Raw genomic sequence first — 25,117 nt, forward strand, 5'->3', positions numbered from 1 at the left:
TAGGAGGAAAGCACAGGAGCCGGGAAACCCTACTATTGACCGAAGACACTATTCGAAATTGATGCATATATAGCAATATCTGAGAATTTATGCCGAACCTCTAAAGGTGTCCGGTGTTGCACTGCGAGACTTATGCGGAAAACACACAAATACTTGAAAAGTGCCATAGGATTGGAAAACCAAAAAACATCTGTGAAAACTTGACGTCCGAACAAGATCAAGTGTTCGGTGCCAATCCGAAAATTGGAAAAAAATTGTGATTCTGTCGTGTTTAAACAACGACCAAGAAGAAAACACATTTACAGCTCATATATAAATTTTAAGATCCCCCAAGTGACTTGGGTAAAAAGAATTTTATGTATAATGATCGTACGTACCGAAGTACTCATATCATATCAGTGTTCACCCGAACTTTATACGCGTCTTAACCGACCGTCGGCTTCTCCCACTTCGGTCAATGGCCGAAGAGTGTTATGTACTTCACCTGTCGAGAATATCGACGGTGTTTCCGATAACCAGGCAATCAGGTCATAAGGCTGTAACAGACGAAGCACGCTCATGGAACTTATGCTATATTACCGACGAAGTGTAAGAAGCATCTTCGAAGAAAATAGTACCCCCACCGATACCTTTCTTCAGTTTCTCATTATTACTATGAGACTTGTGTAATAGATTTTTTGTACTCATGAGTTCCGTTGTGTGCCGACCATCATTGAAAAAATTAAGAGAGCTAGCTTTCGGCTTCACCCAGTCTGAGGTCCGAGCTCGGATGACCCGATCGTGACTATCGCAGAGGTGCTCCCTTTACTCTATAGCCGAACAATCGGGAACGTAGGGGTAAACACAGGAGCCAGGCAACCCAACTTGCAAATCGCATAAGTCAACATGGTGCATATTGTGGCATAATACACGAACAAGGAACGAAGCCGTACAAGTATAATCATTTGCAAGAGGAAAGACTTCAGAAAGGAAGCCCCAAGTAAACGGGGTATTTGAATTTGTGTGTCCCGAACAACGTTTTGACAAGGAAGTTTTGCACACGCAACTTTGTGCCACAAAAGTATAATGCTTGGCCGAATCAAACAAAAATTTAAAATTTAAAACTTTGAGCATGAAAGTGACTTAGCTGGTTAATGTGTTCGACATTGATGACGCGGTACGAACTTGATGCGGGACAAGGTTCCAGCCCCCAAGCTGGCCCCAAGGAGGCATAAGCGGAGAGCTGGGCACTCCGAAGTGGCGACACAGCACGACCGCTGTGGAGAGTTGAAGCTCTCAGTTCAGCCGAGGTGATGAAGCAGGGTGGCGGGGTGATGCCGGAGTCTCCGGCCGAGAAGGTTGATGAAGCAGCTACGCGGGGTTGCCAACACAGGGCAGCGCGCCAAGGCAATGACGCGATTAGGCTACGGACGTCGGCACGCCGAGGTGATAGTGCGGCCCGGTCTAAGTCAATTGCCTGGACAGATAAAATAGTGCAAGCCAGAGATAATAATAAATTTTTTTATATATAAAAAAATCCTCTACTTAATTAACTTAAGTAAAGTAGATAATTAAAAAAAATATGGCCTGAACGCCGAGGTCGTCTCGATAGAATGGCCGTGGACATGCTGACGCAGGGACGCGCGCTGAGGCGACGCCGCAACTTGATCGATGGAGGGAGGACGACGACGTCGGCCCAGAAAGTTGACCGCGTGATGCAGTCAAAGTTGATTACCTGCACACATAGAATAGTGCAAGCAAGTAATAATAATAATTGAGGAAAAAATGCATAATTAATTTGTGCAAAGTGAATAACTTTGGTAAATATGGCCTGAGCGCCGGGGTCGGCTCGATGGTGTGACGGTGTTGTGGCGCGTCGATGTCAACACAGGCCGGCCGACCTCAGTGATGGCCAGACGACGGCTAGACCGACGTCATGCACAAGCATCAACAAAATACCCCTGGCGTTGGTGCCCGGCAAGGCAGTAATGTGGCGCGGTCGAGGTCGATACAACGCGGACCATCAGCGCGGGACAATGAAGGCATGACGAAGTCCCAACTCGTATAGCAGTGCAGATTCAAAACACGATGTTCATCAGACCGCGAACAGAAAATAGGTTGGACCATCACATTGGCCGAACTGCGACCTACATATACAAAAGATAGTACAAACAACAGGGAAAATACTGGAACAAGCAATTTGCACAGTACAAATTGAGCGATAGGAACAATGTCACCTATTTTTATTTTGGCATGTGCATAGCTTGGTCTTCACAAGAAAGTACTCGTAAAGTAGCAGTATGGATTCAAGTGCTACTACAGTACTACTTTTCACACAGGGATCGGGAGAAACCAGAGGTTAGATGTGTAGCTGACCTCCATACTTAATAAAATAATAAAGAAAAAAGGGAAGGATTGATCTCCCTATGGTTGCCGCATAGGTGAGTTCCTATCGGCCTTGGTGTATCAGGCGCATGCATGCGTGATCTCCGCGGTCACAACGCCGAACTCGGATCCGTACTGCCAGACGCGGACACGGCCGCCGCTAATTTTTTGATCCGGATCTAACTGCAGGCAAAGTAGTATTACATGGCCGCAATGATTTTGCAAAAAATATCATCTATATGAAACTGATCTTACTGAAAAAACATCACCTGATCATCCCATCGATCCACGACGTACACCCAATAGGCTCTCAATGAAAGAACCAATGTCAGTGTCAAAACCGGCGTATCTCGTAGTAGGGGTCCCGAGCTAGGCGTCTTGGAGCGATGGTAACATGGACACGGGGTTTTACCCAGCTTCGGGCTCTCTTGATGAGATAATACCCTACATGCTGCTTTTGATTATATTCATATGGGTGTATGATACGTCTCCAACGTATCTATAATTTATGAAGCATTCATGCCATATTATTATCTGTTTTGAATAATTATGGGCTTTATTATACACTTTTATATTACTTTTGGGACTAACCTATTAACCGGAGGCCCAACCCATATTGTTGTATGTTTTGGTGATCAACTTGTGGGTTCTGCCCATGAACTTATGCATAGGGGTTGGTACACGTTTTCGTCTTGACTCTCCGGTAGAAACTTTGGGGCACTCTTTGAAGTACTTTGTGTTGGTTGATTTGTGTGATGCATATCGTATAATCATGCCACGGATACTTGAGGTGACAATGGAGTATCTAGGTGACATTAGGGTTTTGGTTGATTTGTGTCTTAAGGTGTTATTCTAGTACGAACTCTTTAATAGATTGATCCGAAAGAATAACTTTGAGGTGGTTTTGTACCCTACCATAATCTCTTTGTTTGTTCTCCGCTATTAGTGGCTTTGCAGTGACTCTTTATTGCATGTTGAGGGATTGTTATATGATCTATCTATGTTATTATTGTTGAGAGAACTTGCACTAGTGAAAGTATGAACCCTAGGCCTTGTTTCCTACCATTGCAATACCATTTCTGCTCACTTTTATCATTAGTTACCTTGCTGTTTTTGTATTTTCAGATTACAAAAACCTGTATCTACTATCCATATTGCACTTGTATCACCATCTCTTCGCCGAACTAGTGCACCTATACAATTTACCATCGTATTGGGTGTGTTGGGGACACAAGAGACTCTTTGTTATTTGGTTGCAGGGTTGTTTGAGAGAGACCATCTTCATCCTACACCTCCTATGGATGGATAAACCTTAGGTCATCCACTTGAGGGAAATTTGCTACTATCCTACAAACCTGTGCACTTGCAGGCCCAACAACGTCTACAAGAAGAAGGTTGTGTAGTAGACATCAAGCTCTTTTCTGGCGCCGTTGCCGGGGAGGTGAGTGCTTGAAGGTATATCTTTAGATCTTGCAATCAAATCTTTTTGTTTCTTGTTTTATCACTAGTTTAGTCTATAAAAGAAAACTACAAAAAAATGGAACTGAGTTTGTCTCATACGCTTCGACTTTTTAATATCTTTCGTGAGTATGATGGAAAGGAAAATTGTGCTCAAGTGCTAGTAGAAGAATGCATTAAAATGCTTGGTACTAAATCTTTGAATAATGAGCATGATTGCAATGTTGTTAGTATGAACTCCTTGAATATCCATAGTACTAATGATGATTGCACTAGTTATGATGAAAATGTCTCCTATAAGCATGTCAATTTTTGTGGAGAGCATTGGGTTTGCATAGATACACCAAATAGAGAAGATAGATATTGCAAGAAGCATAATCATTTAGAAACTAAATTGTTGCAAGAAAGTCTTGATGAGTGTGCTAAAAGATTCAATATTTTCCGCGCCCCTTGTGAACTTTGCAATGAACGTGGTCATTTGAATCTCCAATGCAAGTTGTTTCATGATCGAATCGTGTCCGAAAATTGTGATGAATTGATTTCCCTTGTGCATCATAATGAACTTCGTTTGCTTTTGGGGTATGAAGAAATGAAATGTATAACTGAAGGTATTCCAAAATTTAATCTTGATAGATTTCTTGATTTTGATCTAGAGAAGATTTATATGTTTTGTGAGGAGAATTGCATTGAAAATCCTTATATTGCCAATTACCTAAAGAAAAGAAAGCAAATAGAAGATGATGAGAATACTAATGAAAGGGAAGAGACTTCCCAATATCCTCCTATTATTTCTTATGATGAATCAGGTAACGAGGAGGAGCTTTCTATTCAACCAATCTCATCAATAAGGAGCTCAAAGAGGAAGGTTGAACACACACATAATGTGAAGAAGAAAAAGAAAAGAAGGAGCAACAAAGGTAGAAAGGTATTGGTGCTATCCATATTTTTAATGATCAGAGTGATTATGCTTATGATATGAAAGGGCCCAAGATTGGGGAAGCTATATTTGATAAGGATGAAATATTTGAGAATATATTTGCTGAATTAATGTTTGTCCCAAGCTTGGGGATGCTATGTTTAATGAAGATGATATTTTTAGCCTCCCAAGTTTTGATATGCAAAGTTGTTATGATGATAGCATGCCTCTTACCTATGATGATTATACTGATGAAAGTGGGTTTGAAATAGTGTCAACTTTAGGAAGTAGTTATCCCACTATTTTGGAGGATGTTGAATCTTATTGTGATGAATACGAAAGTGGATTTGGAAGAGTCTCAACTTTATTTAGTGATTCCACTATCTTGGGAGAGGTTTCAATCGATTATGATGAGAACGAAGTTGCTACTTATGATGATTATTGTTATGAAACTTATGCTATAAAAAGTAGTGACGATTATATTTATAAAACTTGTCATGATTATGATTACCCTTTTTCTAAACATTACTATTTTAATGAGGAAACAATTTTTAGTGTTCAAGTCTCTTATGATACTCCCACTATTACGAATGAGAAGAATTTTTCTTATGTGGAGAGTAGTAAATTTTCTATGCTTATAGATCATGAAAGGAATGCTTTAGGTGCTGGTTATATTGTTGAATTAATTCATGATGGTACTTAAAATTATTACGAGGGAGGAATTTATGCTTGTAGGAATTGCAATAATGTCAAGTTTCCTCTCTATGTGTTGAAAGTCTTGAAGTTATGCTTATTTTACCTTCCTATGCTAGTTGATTATTGTTCCCATAAGTTGTTTGCTCACAAAATCCCTATGCATAGGAAGTGGGTTAGACTTAAATGTGCTAGTCATATGCTTCATGATGCTACCATTATGTTTCAATTCTTATCTCTTACGTGAGCATCATTGTCATCATCATGCCTAGCTAGAAAGGCATTAAAGAAAAGCGCTTGTTGGGAGACAACACAATATCTATCCTTACTGTTTTTGTGTGTTCACATTATTATGCTACTGTAGTAATCATGTTTTATAGCTTTTGTTTCAATAAAGTGCCAAGTAAGACCATTAGGATAGCTTACGGTGATAGTTGTGTTGATCCTGCTGAGAATCAGAAACTATTGCACCCAGTAAATTAGTTTTGTTAATTCACAGAAATGTGCTTCGGATCTTATTCGTTTTGCTATGGATTGGTACACAAATTTCTTAGGACTTCCTAATTTGGTAGGATTTGTGGAGTTCCAGAAGTATACGTTTGATACAGATTACTACAGACTGTTCTGTTTTGACAGATTCTGTTTTCTATGTGTTGTTTGCTTATTTTGATGAATCTATGAGTAGTATCAGAGGGTATGAACCATAGATAAGTTTGAATACAGTAGATATTACACCAATATGAAATTATAATGAGTTCATTACAGTACCTAAGTGGTGGTTTTATTTTCTTATACTAACGGAGCTTACGAGTTTTCTGTTGAGTTTTGTGTTGTGAAGTTTTCAAGTTTTGGGTAAAGATTCGATGCACTATGGAATAAGGAGTGGCAAGAGCCTAATATTGGGGATTCCCAAGGCACCCCAAGGCAATATTCAAGGACAACCAAGAGCCTAAGCTTGGGGATGCCCCGGAAGGCATCCCCTCTTTTGTCTTCGTCCATCGGTAACCTTACTTGGAGCTATATTTTTATTCACCACATGATATGTGTTTTGCTTGGAGCGTCATTTTCTTTTGTTAGTATTTTCTTTATGTTATTTAGAATAAAGTTTTGCATATTTATTTTTAATAAAAATGTCAAGGATAGCCTTTATGATGCTTATTTTGTTAGTATACCTGTTGCTGTTTGAAAACAGAAAGTTTACCCGCTGTTGCAAAAATTCCCTATAAAAGTCAGAGAATGATATAATGTTGAAACTTTTCGAATATTAAGCTCTGATAAATTTACTACAGTGGGAATTTTCTCTCATAATTGTTGGAGTTAGGGAAGTATTGATACTCTTGCATTCTTTACAGATTGTACTGTTTTGGCAGATTGCTGTTATGTTTGCATTGTTTGCATATGTTTGCTTGTTTAATGATTCTATTTGAAGATAGGAGTATTAAATATGCAGAGAAATTTAGTATGCAATGTTGAATAATAATTTTAGTGATTTGTTACAGTAGAAAATGATAAGGTTTTGCATTGGTTTATACTAACCTATCTCACGAGTTCTCGTTGAGTTTGTTGTGGATGAAGCTTTTGAGAAATAGAGAAACCATGATATGAGAGGAATTAAGGAGACACAAAAGTTCAAGCTTGGGGATGCCCAAGGCACCCCAAGATAATATTTCAAGAAGTCTCAAGCATCTAAGCTTGGGGATGCCCCGGTAGACATCCCACCTTTCATCTTCAACAACTATCGGTTAGTATCGGTTGAGCCTAAGTTTTTGCTTCTTCACATGAGTTGTGCTATCCTTGCAATGTCATTTTATTTTGTTTTGCTTGCTGTTTGAATACAATACCAAGGTCGGAAATTCTTTAATGAGAGAGAGCCTTCACATAGTTACATAATTATTTAGCTACTCATTGATCTTCACTTATATCTTTTTGGAGTAGTTTGTCATTTACTCGTGTGCTTCACTTATATCCTATGAGTAAATTGTTGAATGAGTTGAATGTCATAAATCTGAAATTATATATGTTTCATTTGCTTAACCCATGGGGAGTAATGACTTCACATCTAGGAAGTAGAGGTTGTAAATTTATTGAAGGTTAGCAAGCATTGTATTGGTCATTTGAACAATTCATGAAAAAATATTTAAGGAAGAGAGATTCCACATATAAATATACTATCCTAGACATCTTTTATAATTGTGAACACTCATTAAGTATGACATGCTAAAGAGTTGTTGTTGGACAAGGAAGACAACATAATGGGTTATGTTTTTGCACATCTCAGTTAAAGTATATTGTTATGCATCATTCAAACATGTTGAGCTTGCCTATTACCCTCATGCTAGCCAAAATTCCTTGCACCAAGTAGAGATACTATTTGTGTTTCCAAACATCCTTAAACCTAGTTTTGCCATGAGAGTCCACTATACCTACCTATGGATTGAGTAAGATCCTTCGAGTAAGTTGTCATCGGTGGCTCTCTAAATATGTATGATCTTTTGGTGTGAAGAAAATAGCTTTATATGATCTTGTTATGGAAGCAATAAAAGCAACGGACCGCATAATAAAGGTCCATATACAAGTGGCAACCCTAAAAGTGACGTTCATTCGCATTAAGATTTTGTGCATCCAACCCTAAAAGCGCATGACAACCTCTGCTTCCCTCTACGAAGGGCCTATCTTTTACTTTATGTCTTTTACTTTTATGCAAGAGTCAAGGTGATCTTCACCTTTCCCTTTTTCATTTTATCCTTTGGCAAGCACCTCGTGTTGCGAAGATCCTGATATATATATCCAATTGGATCTAAGTTAGCATGAACTATTATTGTTGACATCACCCAAAGGTGAATACGTTGGGAGGCAACACTATAAGCCCCTATCTTTCTTAGAGTCCGATTGAAACTCCATAACCATTAGTATTGCGTGAGTGTTAGCAATTGTAGAAGACTATATGATAGTTGAGTATGTGGAGTTTTCTATTCCTGAAAATAAGATGAATTGCAATTGTTTGATGACTGAGAATGAAGGTTTCTAGTTTTCTAGAAAGTTTATGGTCTATGCTTTGACATGTGAATTGCTTGTTACTTTATCGTGAGAAGTTTTATGAGATGAACTACTGTTATGACTTATAATCATGCTAGAAAAGGTGATTGAAATTATCATTGATCAAACTTGTGCACCTTCTAGCATTCACACTTCATAAATTCTTTCTTTTATCATTTACCTACTCGAGGACGAGCAGGAATTAAGCTTGGTGATGCTGGTACGTCTCCAACGTATCTATAATTTATGAAGCATTCATGCTATATTATTATCTGTTTTGAATGATTATGGGCTTTATTATACACTTTTATATTACTTTTGGGACTAACCTATTAACCAGAGGCCCAACCCATATTGTTGTTTTATTGCCTATTTCAGTATTTCGAAGAAAAGGAATATCAAACAGAGTCCAAACGGAATCAAACCTTCGGCAGCGTGATTTTTGGGAAGATTATGACCCAGGAGACTTGGAGTTGAAGTAAGGGAGCATTGAGGAAGCCATGAGACAGGGGGGCGCGCCCACCCCCTGGGCGCGACCTACCCTCTCGTGGGCCCCTCAAGGCTCCCCCGACTGACTTCTTTCTCCTATATAAGCCTACGTACCCTAAAAACATCAAAATAGAAGATAGATCGGGAGTTCCGCCACCGCAAGCCTCTGTAGCCACCAAAAACCTCTCAGGAGTCCGTTCCGGCACCCTGCAGGAGGGGGAACCCATCACCGGTGGCCATCTTCATCATCCCGGTGCTATCCATGACGAGGAGGGGGTAGTTCACCCTCGGGGCTGAGGGTATGTACTAGTAGATATGTGTTTGATCTCTCTCTCTCTCTCTCTCTTGTGTTCTCTCTATGGCACGATCTTCATGTATCGCGAGCTTTGCTATTATAGTTGATCTTATGATGTCTCTCCCCCTCAACTCTCTTGTGATGAGTTCAGTTTCCCTGTTGAAGTTATCATATCGGATTGAGTCTTTATTTGAGAACACTTGATGTATGTCTTGCCGTGTTTATCTGTGGTGACAATGGGATATCATGTGCCACTTGACGTATGTTTTCGTGACCAACTTGCGGGTTCCGCCCATGAACCTATGCATAGGGGTTGGCACACATTTTCTTGACTCTCCGGTAGAAACTTTGGGGCACTCTTTGAAATACTTTGTGTTGGTTGGATGAATCTGAGATTGTGTGATGCATATCGTATAATCATGACCACGGATACTTGAGGTGACAATGGAGTATCTAGGTGACATTAGGGTTTTGGTTGATTTGTGTCTTAAGGTGTTATTCTAGTACGAACTCTTGAATAGATTGATCCGAAAGAATAACTTTGAGGTGGTTTCGTACCCTACCATAATCTCTTTGTTTGTTCTCCGCTATTAGTGGCTTTGCAGTGACTCTTTATTGGATGTTGAGGGATTGTTATATGATCTATCTATGTTATTATTGTTGAGAAAACTTCCACTAGTGAAACTATGAACCCTAGGCCTTGTTTCCTACCATTGCAATACCATTTGTGCTCACTTTTATCATTAGTTACCTTGCTGTTTTTATATTTTCAGATTACAAAAACCTATATCTACTATCCATATTGCACTTGTATCACCATCTCTTCGCCGAACTAGTGCCCCTATACAATTTACCATCGTATTGGGTGTGTTGGGGACACAAGAGACTCTTTGTTATTTGGTTGCAGGGTTGTTTGAGAGAGACCATCTTCATCCTACGCATCCTACGGATTGATAAACCTTAGGTCATCCACTTGAGGGAAATTTGCTACTGTCCTACAAACCTGTGCACTTGCAGGACCAACAACGTCTACCAGAAGAAGGTTGTGTAGTAGCATCAGTGTAGTACAGTGTACATTTATCTACCACGAGATTGTAGTGATGAATATGAGATTGTCTATTGACTAGCCTGGCCTCGGTTTATATAAGTCATAGGAGGCCTAGGGTTTAGGAGAGTCCTTGTCTTGGGCGCCAAGTCTTGTGGAGTCTTCCTTGTATGCGGCTGGGGTTGTGTGAACTGGCCCTTGAGTATACGACTATGGGGGTCCTCAGCCCAATCCAGCTGATCGGGAGACGACGTGGTGAGTACCCCCTAGTCCAGGACACTGTCAGGGGGTATATCGACAATGATGACATATACATAGAAAAAAATGTTATCAGGGAGGGGGTATACATATCCACCCCCTCATGTCGAAGTTATCGGAGAGGGGGTATATCAACCCTAGCTAGTACATGACCCTCGATCGCTCGGCGATCCACAACACTCTACCCTAGTTCCCGACCCTCGACCCCCTCATGTCACGTTTGTCTAGTGTCAAAGGATTCAACAAAACCATGTCTTCGTCATTAGGCGAAAGTAACAGGCGCATGATGGTACGAAGCTCTCCAAAGTTATTCTAGAATGGAATCCCAGATAGGACAATTCGCTTTTTGGTACAAAGTACAGCAAGGGCCTTCCGAATGTCGCTATTTGGAAGGACTTTGCTGAAATTTGTACCAAAAGGAGGATTATCCTATCCGGGACTCTATTCCAGAATAACTTTGGAGAACTTTGTACCATCATGCATCGGTTACTTCCGGCTAATGATGAAGCCATGGATTTCTTAAATACTTTGACACTAGGCAACCACTCGACCCCTCGGCGATCCTCGACTCTCGATCATAGCTAGTTCACGACCCTCGACTGCTCCGTGATCCACGACCCTCTACCCTAGTTCCCGACCCTCGACCACCTCATCTCACGTTTGTCTAGTGTCAAAGGATTCAACAAAACCATGTCTTCATCATTAGGCGAAAGTAATAGGCGCATGATGGTACGAAGTTCTCCAAAGTTATTCTGGAACGGTATCCCAGATAGGATTGTTCGCTTTTTGGTACAAAGTACAGCAAGAGCCTTCCGGATATCACTATTTGGAAGGACTTTGCTGAAATTTGTACCAAAAGGCGGATTATCCTATCCGGGACTCCTTCCAGAATAACTTTGGAGAACTTTGTATTATCATGCCCCGGATACTTTCGGATAATGATGAATCCATGGTTTTCTTCAATACTTTGACACTAGGGAACCTCTCGAACCCTCGGTGATCCTCGACCCTAGACCCTAGCTAGTTCACGACCCTCGACCGCTCGGCGATCCACGACCCTCTACCCTAGTTTTCGACCCTCGACCCCCTCATGTCACGTTTGTCTAGTGTCAAATGATTCAAAAAAACCATGTCTTCATCATTAGGCGAAAGTAACAGGCGCATGATGGTACAAAGATCTCCAAAGTTATTCTGGAACGGAATCCCAGATAGGATAGTTCGCTTTTTGGTACAAATTACAGCAAGAGCCTTCCGAATATCGCTATTTGGAAGGCCTTTGCTGAAATTTGTACCAAAAGGCAGATTATCCTATCCTGGATTCCATTCCAGAATAAGTTTGGAGAACTTCGTACCATCATGCCCCAGTTACTTCCGGCTAATGATGAAGCCATGGATTTCTTCAATACTTTGACACTAGGCAACCTCTCGACCCCTGGGCGATCCTCGACCCCTCGATGACCCTCGACCCTCGAACACTCGGCCCCACGATGACCCTCTAACCCTTGAACCATCGATCCTGGAACCCTCGAACGCTCGACCCTCGACCCTAGAACCCTCGAACCCTCGACCCGCGATCCCTCGACCACTCGACGACCCTCGAACCCTCGACCCCTCGATGACCCTCGACCCTAGAACCCTCAAACCCTCGATGGGTAGGAGATCGACAACGTTTTTTTCTTGGGCTTGGGTGTCCTCAAGAGTTGGTCGAGCGAGAGGGGGTTGATCGACGTCCCCCCCTCGACCCTCGACCCTCTAGCCTAGTTCCCGATCCTTGACCGATCGACGAACCTCAGAGAGATGGTTGAGCGAGAGGGGGTTGATCGATGCTCGAAGAAGAAGAAATAGACTAACCTAAAATTTACTAACCTAGAATGCACTAACAACAACTAACCTAAAATGCACTATAAATCAACTAACTCAACATATGAAGAAGGAAATGCTATTGAAGAGGGGGTATATCGACCCCCCCTCATGTATCCACATACATACATCTATACATACATACATCCATCTATGGATCATCATTGGAAAAAAATGCATACATCCATGGATGATCATTTCCCATATATATCCATCTATAGCCACATACATATATAAATGGAAAAAAATACTATGAAAAAAATTCATATATGAACAAAAATAAATATATACTTGGTAAATATTCTATGAACATCATTTCTCATATATATAATTGCATACATCCATGGATCATCATTGCTCATCTATCCATAGTCATATATAAAAACATACTATAAATGAACAAAAAACTTTCTATGAACAAAAAACATTTTCGACATATTTAGCATATTCTAAATTTTCCTAACTCTTTTACAACCTGAAAAATTACTCCAACTTCATGACAGTACCCACACTCCATTTCACCAAAAACCTTATGATCCATAGTTTTCAAATTTCATTCAAATGCAATTTGAATCATATTCAAATTACTTTCTGAAAACCTATTCTAATCCACTCCAAAAATTCTGATATTTTACCATCGCCTTTGTCTTGCATTAGTACCTCACCACAAGAAAATTCAGAAATTCCAAAAATGCCCAAAGCCATCTGCATTTCATCAAACACCTTCTGTATGCACTATTCATATCTATAAAAAATTCAAAAAATTTAGAGAAGTGGACAACGCGTTGCTGTTGCTCTACTCCTTCTCCTCTCCTCTCCTTCTCCTCTCCTTCTGCTCTTCAATGCGTCGGGGCCGGCGGCGACCATGGAGCAGGGGCAGAGCAAGGGGCGCTCGGGCGCAAGATAGTCGCTCGGGACCATGGGAAAGGGGGGGGGCTCACTTTGAGGGGGGCGATGATGGCTGGAGTCCGGCGACGAGGACAGCGGGCTCAGGGCGGCACGCGGCAACGGGGATGAGGAGGCGGGCTCGGGGAGGCATGCGGTGACGGGGACAACTACGACGGGCTCGGAGATGCTGGCGACAAGGACGGTGCGGGCTCGGGGAGGCCACGACGAGGTCCGGAGGGCTCTGTGGCAACGAGGACAAGGAGTAGCCTGGCAGCATTGTTGAAGGAGAGGACGAGGAGATCGATCAAACTGGATGAACATTTCTATGTGTTCGCTTATATAGACGAAGCATTGGTCCCGGTTCATGGCACCAACCGGTACCAATGCAACCCTTTGGTCGCGGTTCGTGCCTCCAACCTGGACGAATGGTCTCTTTTTAGCAGCCCAAAGGGCGCGAAAAGGAGACCTTTGGTCCTGGTTGGTGGCACCAACCGGGACTAAAGGGGGGCATTGGTACTAGTTGGTGCCATGAACCGGGACCAATGCACCCCTATAGTCCCGGTTGGTGCCACCAACCGGGACCAAAGGCCTTGTGCTGCCTGCATCAAAACTTTAGTCCCACCTCGCTAGTTGAGAGAGCTCGAGAGTGGTTTATAAGTGCTGATGCGGCCACCCTTTCGAGCTCCTCTCAACTGCAGGCTTTCGGGCCTAACCTGTTAGTATGTGCATGTGGGCCTACTGGGCCTCTTGTGGGCCTGAATCCTAGCCCATGAACGGGTTTCTAGTCGTATTCAGGCCGTGGTGGCCTAGTAGGTGGCACTTTTTTTGCTTTATTTATTTTATTTTGTTTCTTCTTACTGTTGCTATTTTTATTTATTTTATTAAAGTTTATTTATTTTACTTTATTAAAGTTTATTTTGTTTATACTTATTTACTAAAGTTTATTTTGTTTCTACTTATTTATTTACTTTTCCTTTTTTGCTTTTTTTATGAAAATTCTTGTTTTTTGCTTTATTTATTTTATTTTGTTTCTACTTACTGGTGCTATTTTTATTTTATTTTTTAAAGTATATTTATTTTCACTTTAGTAAATTTTATTTTGTTTCTACTTATTTATTAAAGTTTATTTTGTTTCTACCTAATTATTTTATTTTGTTTCTACTTATTTATTTTCTTTTCTTTTTTGCTTTTTTATTTATTTTATGAAAATTCTTTTTGTTTTTAATGTTTTGAACATAAAATACTTTGATAATTGTAGTTGCATAAATTTTATATAATTTTAGTGTCAATAATACTAGAGGTTTATAAAAGCTTTTTTGTTGATCCCTGAAATTGAAAAGCATTTCAAATGAACTCTGAAAAGGTTGAAAGTTGGCATGGTATCATCATTTCACCCACATAGCATGTGCTAAAAAGTTGAGAGGGTTACAGCAAAAACTGGATGCACTTCGTGTAGAAAATAGACAATCTCTTTGGAAGTATCAGGGTTTCGGACGAAAACTCATCTGTTACGAAGGGATTTCATTTGTTCAAATGTAACTATAGTGGTATTCTACATCAAAGGCATCATCATAATAGTTGTTGATAGAAAGTCTTCACTTTTTCTTCTCTTGTGTTCTTTGCTTATTGCGCCGTAACCATGGATATAACAGGGTGCTTTGGTCAGCCTTGACTTTGAAGGGAGGAATTTCACGTAGCTTTTCATAATTTTCAGACATGTCTGTCTTGCCCTCCAATCCCACAATGTCTCTTTTTCCAGAAAGAACTATTTTGCGCTTTGGCTCATCGCATGATGTATCCGCTTCCTTATCTTTTCTTTTTCTCGGTTTGGTAGACATGTCCTTCACATAGAAACCTGCGCCACATCATTAGCTAGGACGAATGGCTCGTCTGTGTACCCCAGATTGTTCAGATCCACTGATGTCATTTCGTACAGTGGGTCTACCTGTACCTCGCCTCCTGACAGATTGACCCATTTGCACTTAAACAAAGGGACCTTAATATCATATCCATAGTCAAGTTCCCATATGTCCACTATGTAACCATAATATGTGTCATTTCCCCTCTTGGTTGTTGCATCAAAGCGGACACCACTGTTTAGGTTGGTGCTCTTTTGATCTTGGGCGATCGTGTAAAATGTATTCCCATTTATCTCGTACCCTTTGTAAGTCACTAAAGTCGAATATGGTTCCCACGCCAACGAGTACAGGTCATCAGAAACAGTGTTGTCACACCTGAGACGTGTTTGGAACCAACTGCCGAAACTCCTGATGTGTTCACATGTAATCCAGTCGTCACACTGGTCAGGGTGTTTGGAGCGCAGAATGTTCTTGTGTTCATCGACATACGGGGTCACCAAGGTAGAATTTTGTAGAACCGTGTAGTGTGCTTGAGACCAAGAATGCCCATCCCTACATACTATTGAGTCCCCTCCTAGCGTGTCTTTTCCACCCAGTCTCTCCTCATACCGCGATTGAGGGAGACCTTTCTTCTTAAGGTCAGGAATGAGGTCAACACAAATCCCTCTGTTTGATGGCCCATGGAGATGCTTCCTTCTGGCCTAGCGCGGTTACGAACATATTTCTTTAGGACTCCCATGAACCTCTCAAAGGGGAACATATTGTGTAGAAATACAGGGCCCATAACGACAATATTGTCGACTAGATGAACTAGGACGTGCGTCATGATATTGAAGAAGGATGGTGGGAACACCAGCTCCAAACTGACAAGACATTGGGCCACATCACTCCTTAACCTTGGTAGGATTTCTAGATTGATCACCTTCTGAGAGATTGCATTAAGGAATGAACATAGCTTCACAATGGCTAATCGAACGTTCTCCGGTAGAAGCCCCCTCAATGCAACCGGAAGCAGTTGCATCATAATCAGGTGGCAGTCATGAGACTTTAGGTTCTGGAACTTTTTCTCTGCCATATTTTTTATTCCCTTTATATTCGACAAGTAGCCAAACGGGACCTTCATACTGAGCAGGCATTCAAAGAAGATTTCCTTCTCTTCTTTGGTAAGAGCATAGCTGGCAGGACCTTCATACTGATTTGGAGGCATGCCGTCTTTTTCATGCAAATGTTGCAGGTCCTCCCGTGCCTCCGTTGTATCTTTTGTCTTCCCATACACACCCAAGAAGCCTAGCAGGTTCACGCAAAGGTTGTTCGTCACGTGCATCACGTCGATTGAAGAGCAGACCTCTAGGTCTTTCCAGTAGGGTAGGTCCCAAAATATAGATTTCTTCTTCCACATGGGTGCATGTCCCTCAGCGTCATTCGGAACAGATAGTCTGTCGGGACCCATTCCGAAGATTACTTTTAAATCACTGACCATAGCAAGTACGTGATCACTAGTACGCATGGCGGGCTTCTTCTGGTGATCTGCCTTGCCTTTGAAGTGCTTGCCTTTCTTTCGACATTGATGATTGGTCGGAAGGAGTCGATGATGCCCCGGGTATACATTCTTCCTGCATTTCTCCAGGTATATACTTTCAGTGTCATCTAAACAGTGCGTGCATGCGTGGCATCCCATGTTTGTCTGTCCTGAAAGGTTACTGAGAGCAGGCCAATCATTGATGGTGACAAACAGCAACGCATGCAGGTAAAATTCCTCCTGTTTGTGCTCATCCCACGCACGTACACCATTTCCAATCCACAACTGTAAAAGTTCTTCAACTAATGGCCATAGGTACACATCAATGTCATTGCCGGGCTACTTAGGGCCTTGGATGAGAAATGGCATCATAATGAAGTTCCGCTTCATGCACAGCCAAGGAGGAAGGTTATAGATACATAGAGTCATGGTCCGGGTGCTGTAATTGCTGCTCTGCTCCTCGAAAGGGTTAATGCCATCTGCACTTAAACCAAACCATACGTTCCTTGCGTCACCTGCAAACTCCTCGCAGTACTTTCTCTCGATTTTTCTCCACTGCGACCCGTCAGCGAGTGCTCTCAACTTCCCCTCTTTCTTACGGTCATCTCTGTGCCATCGCATCAACTTGGCATGCTCTTTGTTTCTGAACAGGCATTTCAACCGTGGTATTATAGGAGCATACCACATCACCTTGGCAGGAACCCTCTTCCGAGGGCGCTCGCCGTCAACATGACCAGGGTCATCTCGATCTCATACCGCAATGCACCGCATACCGGGCATGCGTTCATATCCTTGTACGCACCACGGTACAGGATGTAGTCATTAGGGCATGCATGTATCTTCTGCACCTCCAATCCTAGAGGGAATACAACCTTCTTTGGTGCATACGTATTGTCGGGCAATTCGTTATCCTTTGGAAGCTTCTTCTTCAATATTTTCAGCAGCTTCTCAAATCCTTTATTAGGCACACCATTCTCTGCCTTCCACTGCAGCAATTCAAGTACGGTACCGAGCTTTGTGTTGCCATCTTCCCAATTGGGGTACAAACCTTTTTTGTGATCCTCTAGCATGCGATCGAACTTCACCTTCTCCTTTTCACTTTCGCATTGACTCCTTGCATCAACAATGACCCGGCGGAGATCATCAGCGGGCACATCGTCGGGTTCCTCTTGATCTTCAACAGCTTCCGCCATTGCAGCATCACCGTATTCAGGGGGAACATAGTTGTCATCGTCCTCTTCGTCTTCGCTGTCTTCCATCATAACCCCTATTTCTCCATGCTTGGTCCAAACATTATAGTGTGGCATGAAACCCTTATAAAGCAGGTGGGTGTGAATGATTTTCGAGTCAGAGTAAGACTTCGTATTCCCACATATAGGGCATGGACAACACATAAAACCATTCTGCTTGTTTGCCTCAGCCACTTCGAGAAAATTATGCACGCCCTTAATGTACTAGGAGGTGTGTCTGTCACCGTACATCCATTGCCGGTTCATCTGTGTGCATCATATATAATTAAGTGTGTCAAAAACCATTACAGAACATCATTAATAGATAATTAAGTGACCAAATTAATAGAAGTTCATCATCACATTAAAACCAAAGTACATACATAGTTCTTGTCTAACAACATATAGCTCTCCAAAGCATCTAATTAATTAAACCATACATTGAAACTATGTAAAACATGTCAATGCGAAAACAAATGCGATCATAATCGCAACCAAGGTAACAATTGATCCAATGACATAATGATACCAAGCCTCGGTATGAATGGCATATTTTCTAATCTTTCTAATCTTCAAGCGCATTGCATCCACCTTGATCTTGTGATCATCGACGACATCCGCAACATGCAAACTCCAATATCATCTGCTCCTCCTCAATTTTTTTATTTTTTTCTTCAAGAAATTGTTTTCTTCTTCAACTAAATTTAACCTCTCGACAATAGGGTCGGTTGGAATTTCCTGTTCACATACCTCCTAGATAAATAAAATCTATGTCACGTTGGTCGGCATAATTGTCATAAACAATAAATGAACCAAATATTTATAAAGATAATATATACCACATCCGAATCATACATAGGACGAGGGCCGACGGGGGAGGATACCCAAACCATCGCACTGTATAATAAGAAGCAATAATAAAAGTAAGAACATTATACAAGTGTCTATCTAAACATACAAGTAAGAATTTTTTCCTTTCAAAAAGAAGATAAGAAAAAGAGGCTCACCACGGTGGTGCCGGCGACGAGATCGGCACGGGCGATCGACGACGGTGAAGACAGGGACGGACCACTAAACCTAGACAAATATTGAGGAAAATGGAGCTTGGAGGTCGAGCTTGGAGAGGAGAAAGCTTAAGTACTGTGGCTCGGGCATTCCATCGAACACCTCATGTGTATAGGAGGTGAGATAGAGCACCACAAAGCCCTCTCCTCGCCGGCCAGCAAAAACAGAGCAGTGTGGAGTGCTCTTCTCGCCGGCGAGGGGGTATATATAGGCATCATATTGGTCCCGGTTCATGGCCACCAATCGGGACCAATGGTGGTGGGCAAGGAGCGAGGCCCGGCAGGCCCCCTGGCCTCATGAACCGGGACCAATGGGCCCATGTGTCCCGGTTCTTGACTGAACCGGGACTAATGGGCTTATCTGGCCCAAACGTAAGCCATGTTTTCTACTAGTGCTAGTAACTCGAAACAGGAGTTGCAGAATAAACAGGGACTAGTTAAGGGTGAGGTGATGATGTGTGTTGGAAGTGATTCCAAGGTTGATACGATCACCATCACACACTCCCTCTACCTTCGTGATTGGTGTTGAGCCTAAATAAATGTTATTTGGTGTTTGCGTTGAGCATAAACAAGCTTAGATCATGTTTATTGCAATACGGTTATTCATTTAGGTCAGAGAATAATTGTTGTTATGTTTACATGAATAAAACCTTCTATGGTCATGCACTCAATGCAAATGGTTTATTGAATCTCGATCGAAGTGGTACACATATTCATAATATTGATGCTAAAAGATAGAAATTTGATAATAATAGTGCAACATACTTGTGGCACCACTGGTATGCGTCGATGTGATACAAACGGTTTTTAACCCCTTTCCGCGATGGCATTCGGAACTGTCGCCAGGTGAGTGACTGCGATAGGGGGGTCCTTCCCACATGACCCAGAAACTGTCGGGGATATGGCCTCCTGGCACAGACGCCGGCAAAATGAGGTCGTGTGCAACCGGCGAGCGCTCGAATAGAGTTATACGTGTAGTAGTGCTAAAAAAATACAATTATACAGGCGAAATCGTTTCCGGTCGTAAGTACATCCCACATAGTCAGTCCCCGCTAAATGTTTTCGTTCGTATATACGTTCCACATAGTCCATTCAAGGAATACGTTTCCATTAGTATGTACATCCCACAAAGTTAATCAAAGAAGTACCAAATGTTTGCGATGCGCACAACATCACAAACAGTCTATAATTTCGAAGCGTGTGTGATAAGGTTACTATCGTAAACATTTAATAAGAAAGAACTATGTGTGATGCTGTTGTTAATCACACATGTTTTTTCTTGGCTGATCGTGTGTGTAGTGGAGATTGATCGCACACATTTTTCTTGGCTGGTAGTGTGTTTAGTGGAAATTGATCCCACATGTAGCGGATCCTAGAAACGTGTCTGATCTCCATGTCTATCCCAGAGGTTTCTCTTTCGCCTGTCGTGTGCAGTGTAATCCCTAATTAATCCCTTATTAATCCCTAATTTAAAAATCATGTGTTTTGAATTTGATAGTATGCAATCACTTATTTCATATCCAACCATGTTTATTACAAATATATGTTCAACCATGAATGCATAATTCGATGCACGGGTACATATACTGAAGAACTACAGAAACACCAAGTAAAGAATGATTAACCACTGCTGAACTAAAGACTATAAAGAGAGAGGCGAAAGACATTCTGGTTGCTGGAGAAGCTGAAGCGGAATGCCCATATTGTGCCCTCCTCCAAGCGTAATGCATGCACAACTCTAGCCAACCCCTTGTGATGGCTTCCTGTCCATCCTTCACTTTCTTCATTACGACTTCTCTAGGCTCATTGTAGTCTGGATGAAATACTTTAACCTTTATTGCATGTCCACCAATCATGTACTTTGCGAGGTAATCTTGAGTGAACTGCTTCAGGAACCACTGTGAATGAAAAATATGCAGACATTGTTGTCTACCAACTCATTATGGGTAGTAAAAAGAGAAGGCTGTAGAGTTTGTAGTTACCATCCTACAGCTCACTATTGTGTTGGATAGAGCATAAACAAATAATTTGCTTGCCACCATTCGTATCTTTTTGCTAGTAATCCTTATCAGTTTCCTCACTTGATGCTTGTTCATGAATATCTCATTGCCCCATACGCAAAAATGGGTCGATGCATGGATCCTTGCCAAGGGCAAATGTACCTGCAAGCAACAAGTCAATATTAGAAGCTAACAAGTGTCCAGTCCTGGATCTATATGCACTACATTATGGAACGACGGGGGAGTACAAGCCAACGAATGAATCTTACCTCGGCAGAAAATATTGACCACTCCCGTTGTTGTACTGCATAAGTAGTGGAAAGGCATGATAAGTACAACAACCTTAACATCAAACAAATATAGCAAAGGTAAACAACAAAATCTCCAAATGATAGCTTGAATGTGTTGGTTTCAGCATGCTGTTAAAGCATATATCAAATCGAAGGCAATGTTACTGACAGCAGGCTTAACAACCATCAAATATTGCAATTCAAACTGGTATTGTTGAAAATGAATAGAATGTAGGTAATGCTTAAACATCACACTGGATAAATGTGTAAACTTGAAATAAAGGGCATGTGTTAACTACAGCAGGCATAACTGGAACCAAATATAGCCGTTCAAACTCGTATTGATGCAGTCGAGCGGCATAATTCCAACTTGCACATAATGAACAACACACTGTGAATGACTAGAATAAGGAAGACATAAATAATCAGTATAACAACCATATATAGCCATTGAAAATTGGACAGAGTCTCACTTCAACAAACCTAACAAGCAAATACAGATAAACATGGCATATGCTTGAAAACTAGACAAATGCTCACTTCAACCAACCTAACAAGCAAATACAGATAAATAAGGCATCTTCTTGAAAACTGGAAAAATGCTAAAAAAAGCAACCTAACAACCAAATACAGATAAACAAGGTATCTACTTGATAACTGGGCAAATGCTCACTGCCACCAAACTAAGAACCAAATACATATAAACAAGACATCGACTCGATAACTGGAAAAATGCTCACTGCAACCAACCTAACAATCAAACACAGATAAACAAGGCATCTACTCACTATAAACAACCAATTATAGCCGTTCGTGAAATTCAAGTGGACAATTCATACTTAAACATCACATAGCTCTATTGAACAATACATTTTTGCGTAACTGAATTAATTAAACACGGCACAGTTATAGCACCGCACGACAAATGCTACTACAACAAAGGGTATGGGTTGCCAAGCTAGAAAAGGTAAGATTTGCTAATAGGATGTTGCCTCACATTTCATCGACGGTATGCTTCAAGTTGGAAGAGCCCAGACCCATGGTGCGCTCTCTGATGTCACAGATAGGTTGTTTCGCCTTGGAAGAACCTTTGTGGGTGCCCTCCTCGTGGTCATGGTCGTGGTCGATGAGATCTGACTTGGCAATTGAGGATCCCAAGCCGCCGACGTAGAACGTGTCCTTCAGAAATGAAAAAATGGGCTTGATGGCGTATACGGATCGCAAATCCTTGACCTCTTGGCGGAGGAGATCAGTGGCAGGGCCGTCGAAGAGATTGACGGCGGTTGAACCAGACGGGTTGGGGATCGACAACGTAACCTGTTACATGGCCCGCGTGAAGTCGTTGATGTAAATGAGCTTCATGTCGTAGCCAGCTTTCCTGAGATACAGTAATATGCAAGCCCGATGACATGAAGCCTTCGACATGGCAACGTAGTCAACGTCTTCGCCGGCTTCCGCCGCGACGTGTTGGTCCGAGATCGACAGGTCGGGGCGAACAGCGGCCACCTCGCCAACGTCTGTCGGAGAGGCCATGATAAACCTCTTCTTGGTCGAACGCTCATCGGGCTCCCCGGGATACGTGGTCGAGCTTAGGCTGCGACATTTTGGAGCAGGGTATGTGGATCTGGAAAGGAGGGACACTACAGGCCTCATCTAAAAACTCAGGGGAGTGGGGCGACAGTATGGGAATCCCTGGGTAACCTGAACTTTATTATCTAAGCTAGGAGGAACAGGCAGACCAGCATGTGTTGGCGGCGGTGCCGGCGGCTGCCATGAGCTAGGGTTCGAGGGGGGAGGGGGCCAGGTGGGGGGATTGTGGAGTGGGGATGGTGGTGTTTGAGGATATGCCGCAGCTACTGAAAATTTTAGTAATGGTGGGTGGAGATGGTGGTGGACGAGGGAGGGCGACAGTTCAAATGCCTCTGCTACTGCAATTTTAGTATAAGGTTGGTTTTGGAGGAGTGTGGGCGACGGTTGAAGTACGAGGCTACTAAAATTTGGGTAAAGGAATTCATGCGGGGTGGGAGTTCCCAAGATCGCGTACTGTCCAATAAGCATATGCATGTTTGATAATAAAGAAAAGTGGGGGAACCGCCAATTTTTGCAACGCTTAAGGCAAGTAGTTTGTTTTTATATTTCTAGCTAGCTGGTCTATCGCACACGGTTCGTCCTAATTTCTAAATAAACTTATCCGCCTTTAACTTGCGTAGTCGTGGTGATCTTACAACACACTTATATCGCACGTGGTTAAGACAGTACCTCCATCCTTTGCTCGCGCTTGCGTGGTCGTGGTGATTTTACAATGCACTTGCATCATACATAGTTCAGCCTGTACCTCCACCTTTACTCGCGCTTGCACAGTCTACGTGATTCATAGCGCACTTGCATCGCACACGCTTAAGACATTATACCTATGTTCGTTGAGCATCATCAGAATCTTTGCAGCAAAAAATGTTAGAGAGGGTCAGAAGACAGCCACACCAGCATGTGGCCCAAATATATATGAGTGAAAATGGTGGTTTATCCCACGCGGTTTGTCCTAATTTCTAAATAAACTTACCCACCTTTAGCTTGCGCAGTCGTGGTGATTTTACAGCGCGCTTGCATCGCACACGATTAAGCCAGTACCTCCACCATTTGCTCGTGCTTTCTTTGTGGTCATTTTACAGCAATAAATAACCTATAAAAACATAGTCTACAAATTAGAAAAATAAGGATCCCAAGGTTTATATAATCATCATGTCAGGTCACTATAGAGACATTTATCTCTTTATCTCTATAATGACCATGTCATGCTGATTAAATGGTTCTTGATATATGCAACTTCCCACCGGGTCACCCATCCTTGGACTACTACAGCCCGACCACGCTTAATTTCTGCATTCTATTCGACAAGGCTAGTGGATGGGAAGCGGCACCTTGCTGATAGGAATTGCCTCCTTGCCTTTAAGGCAGTTCACGCTGGTCACCCTATGGGACCTACTCCCTCCTATATCACACATTTGTGCTTTTAGAAACTGCATGCGATATTTAAATGGCTGGTGTGTCACCACTAACACTGGTAGCGGGAAAACGATGGGAGAAGAGGCAGGAAGCTGATAAGAGGAGTAGCGGGAAATGGTAGCCTATTTAGAAAACGCAGAAGAGAATGAAGTGTGAGCTAGCATGACACATGCGCACAGTGCTTACCCATGTACTGCATGTGTTGTTGAAAGGGCTGAGGGTTGTCGTTCGATTTGGGAGCATCCAACGGTGCAGACATACGATCTGTGGGGTTTGGGATTTGGGCAATTAGAGCGCACGACATAGATCGCACGCAGTAGGGGGGCATCGACCACGGTTTGGTAGGCACACAACTTTCATGAGCGAGCCATGTGCTATTTGAAAACATTTTGTGAGAAGAATCTCAGTTTTTAAATCACAGTAAATCCAAAACTCAGCTGAAAATTGTGAAACTTGGCATATGGTCATGACAGGGCACATATATGTTGACGAATTTTTTTCGTCCATTTTGGCGCAAGTTTTATTACAAGCCTCTTACAAACCGGAGCTTCTCTCAAAGAAAGCCTTGTGGTTCCGATAGGGAAACATGTCCCCCTTGTGGGGGAAACGATAATCACTGCCTCTTTTCACCTTGTATTTTCTTCTACGACAACATAGAATGACAAGATATCCGTGCTAAAATTTAAACTTATTCAGTGTTCATTTGCCTGTTTTATACACTAATTGAGTTTCCTAGGCATTTAATGTCCAGAATTCAAATCCGAACCTCAAATACATGCTCCAGTTCACCAAAATGGCTAGACAAATTATACATGCATGTGTCCTTGGGTGCATGTTTAGGTCCCATGCCA

The sequence above is a fragment of the Triticum aestivum genome, chromosome 7B (genome assembly GCF_018294505.1).
Source record: "Triticum aestivum cultivar Chinese Spring chromosome 7B, IWGSC CS RefSeq v2.1, whole genome shotgun sequence".
NCBI lineage: Eukaryota > Viridiplantae > Streptophyta > Magnoliopsida > Poales > Poaceae > Triticum > Triticum aestivum.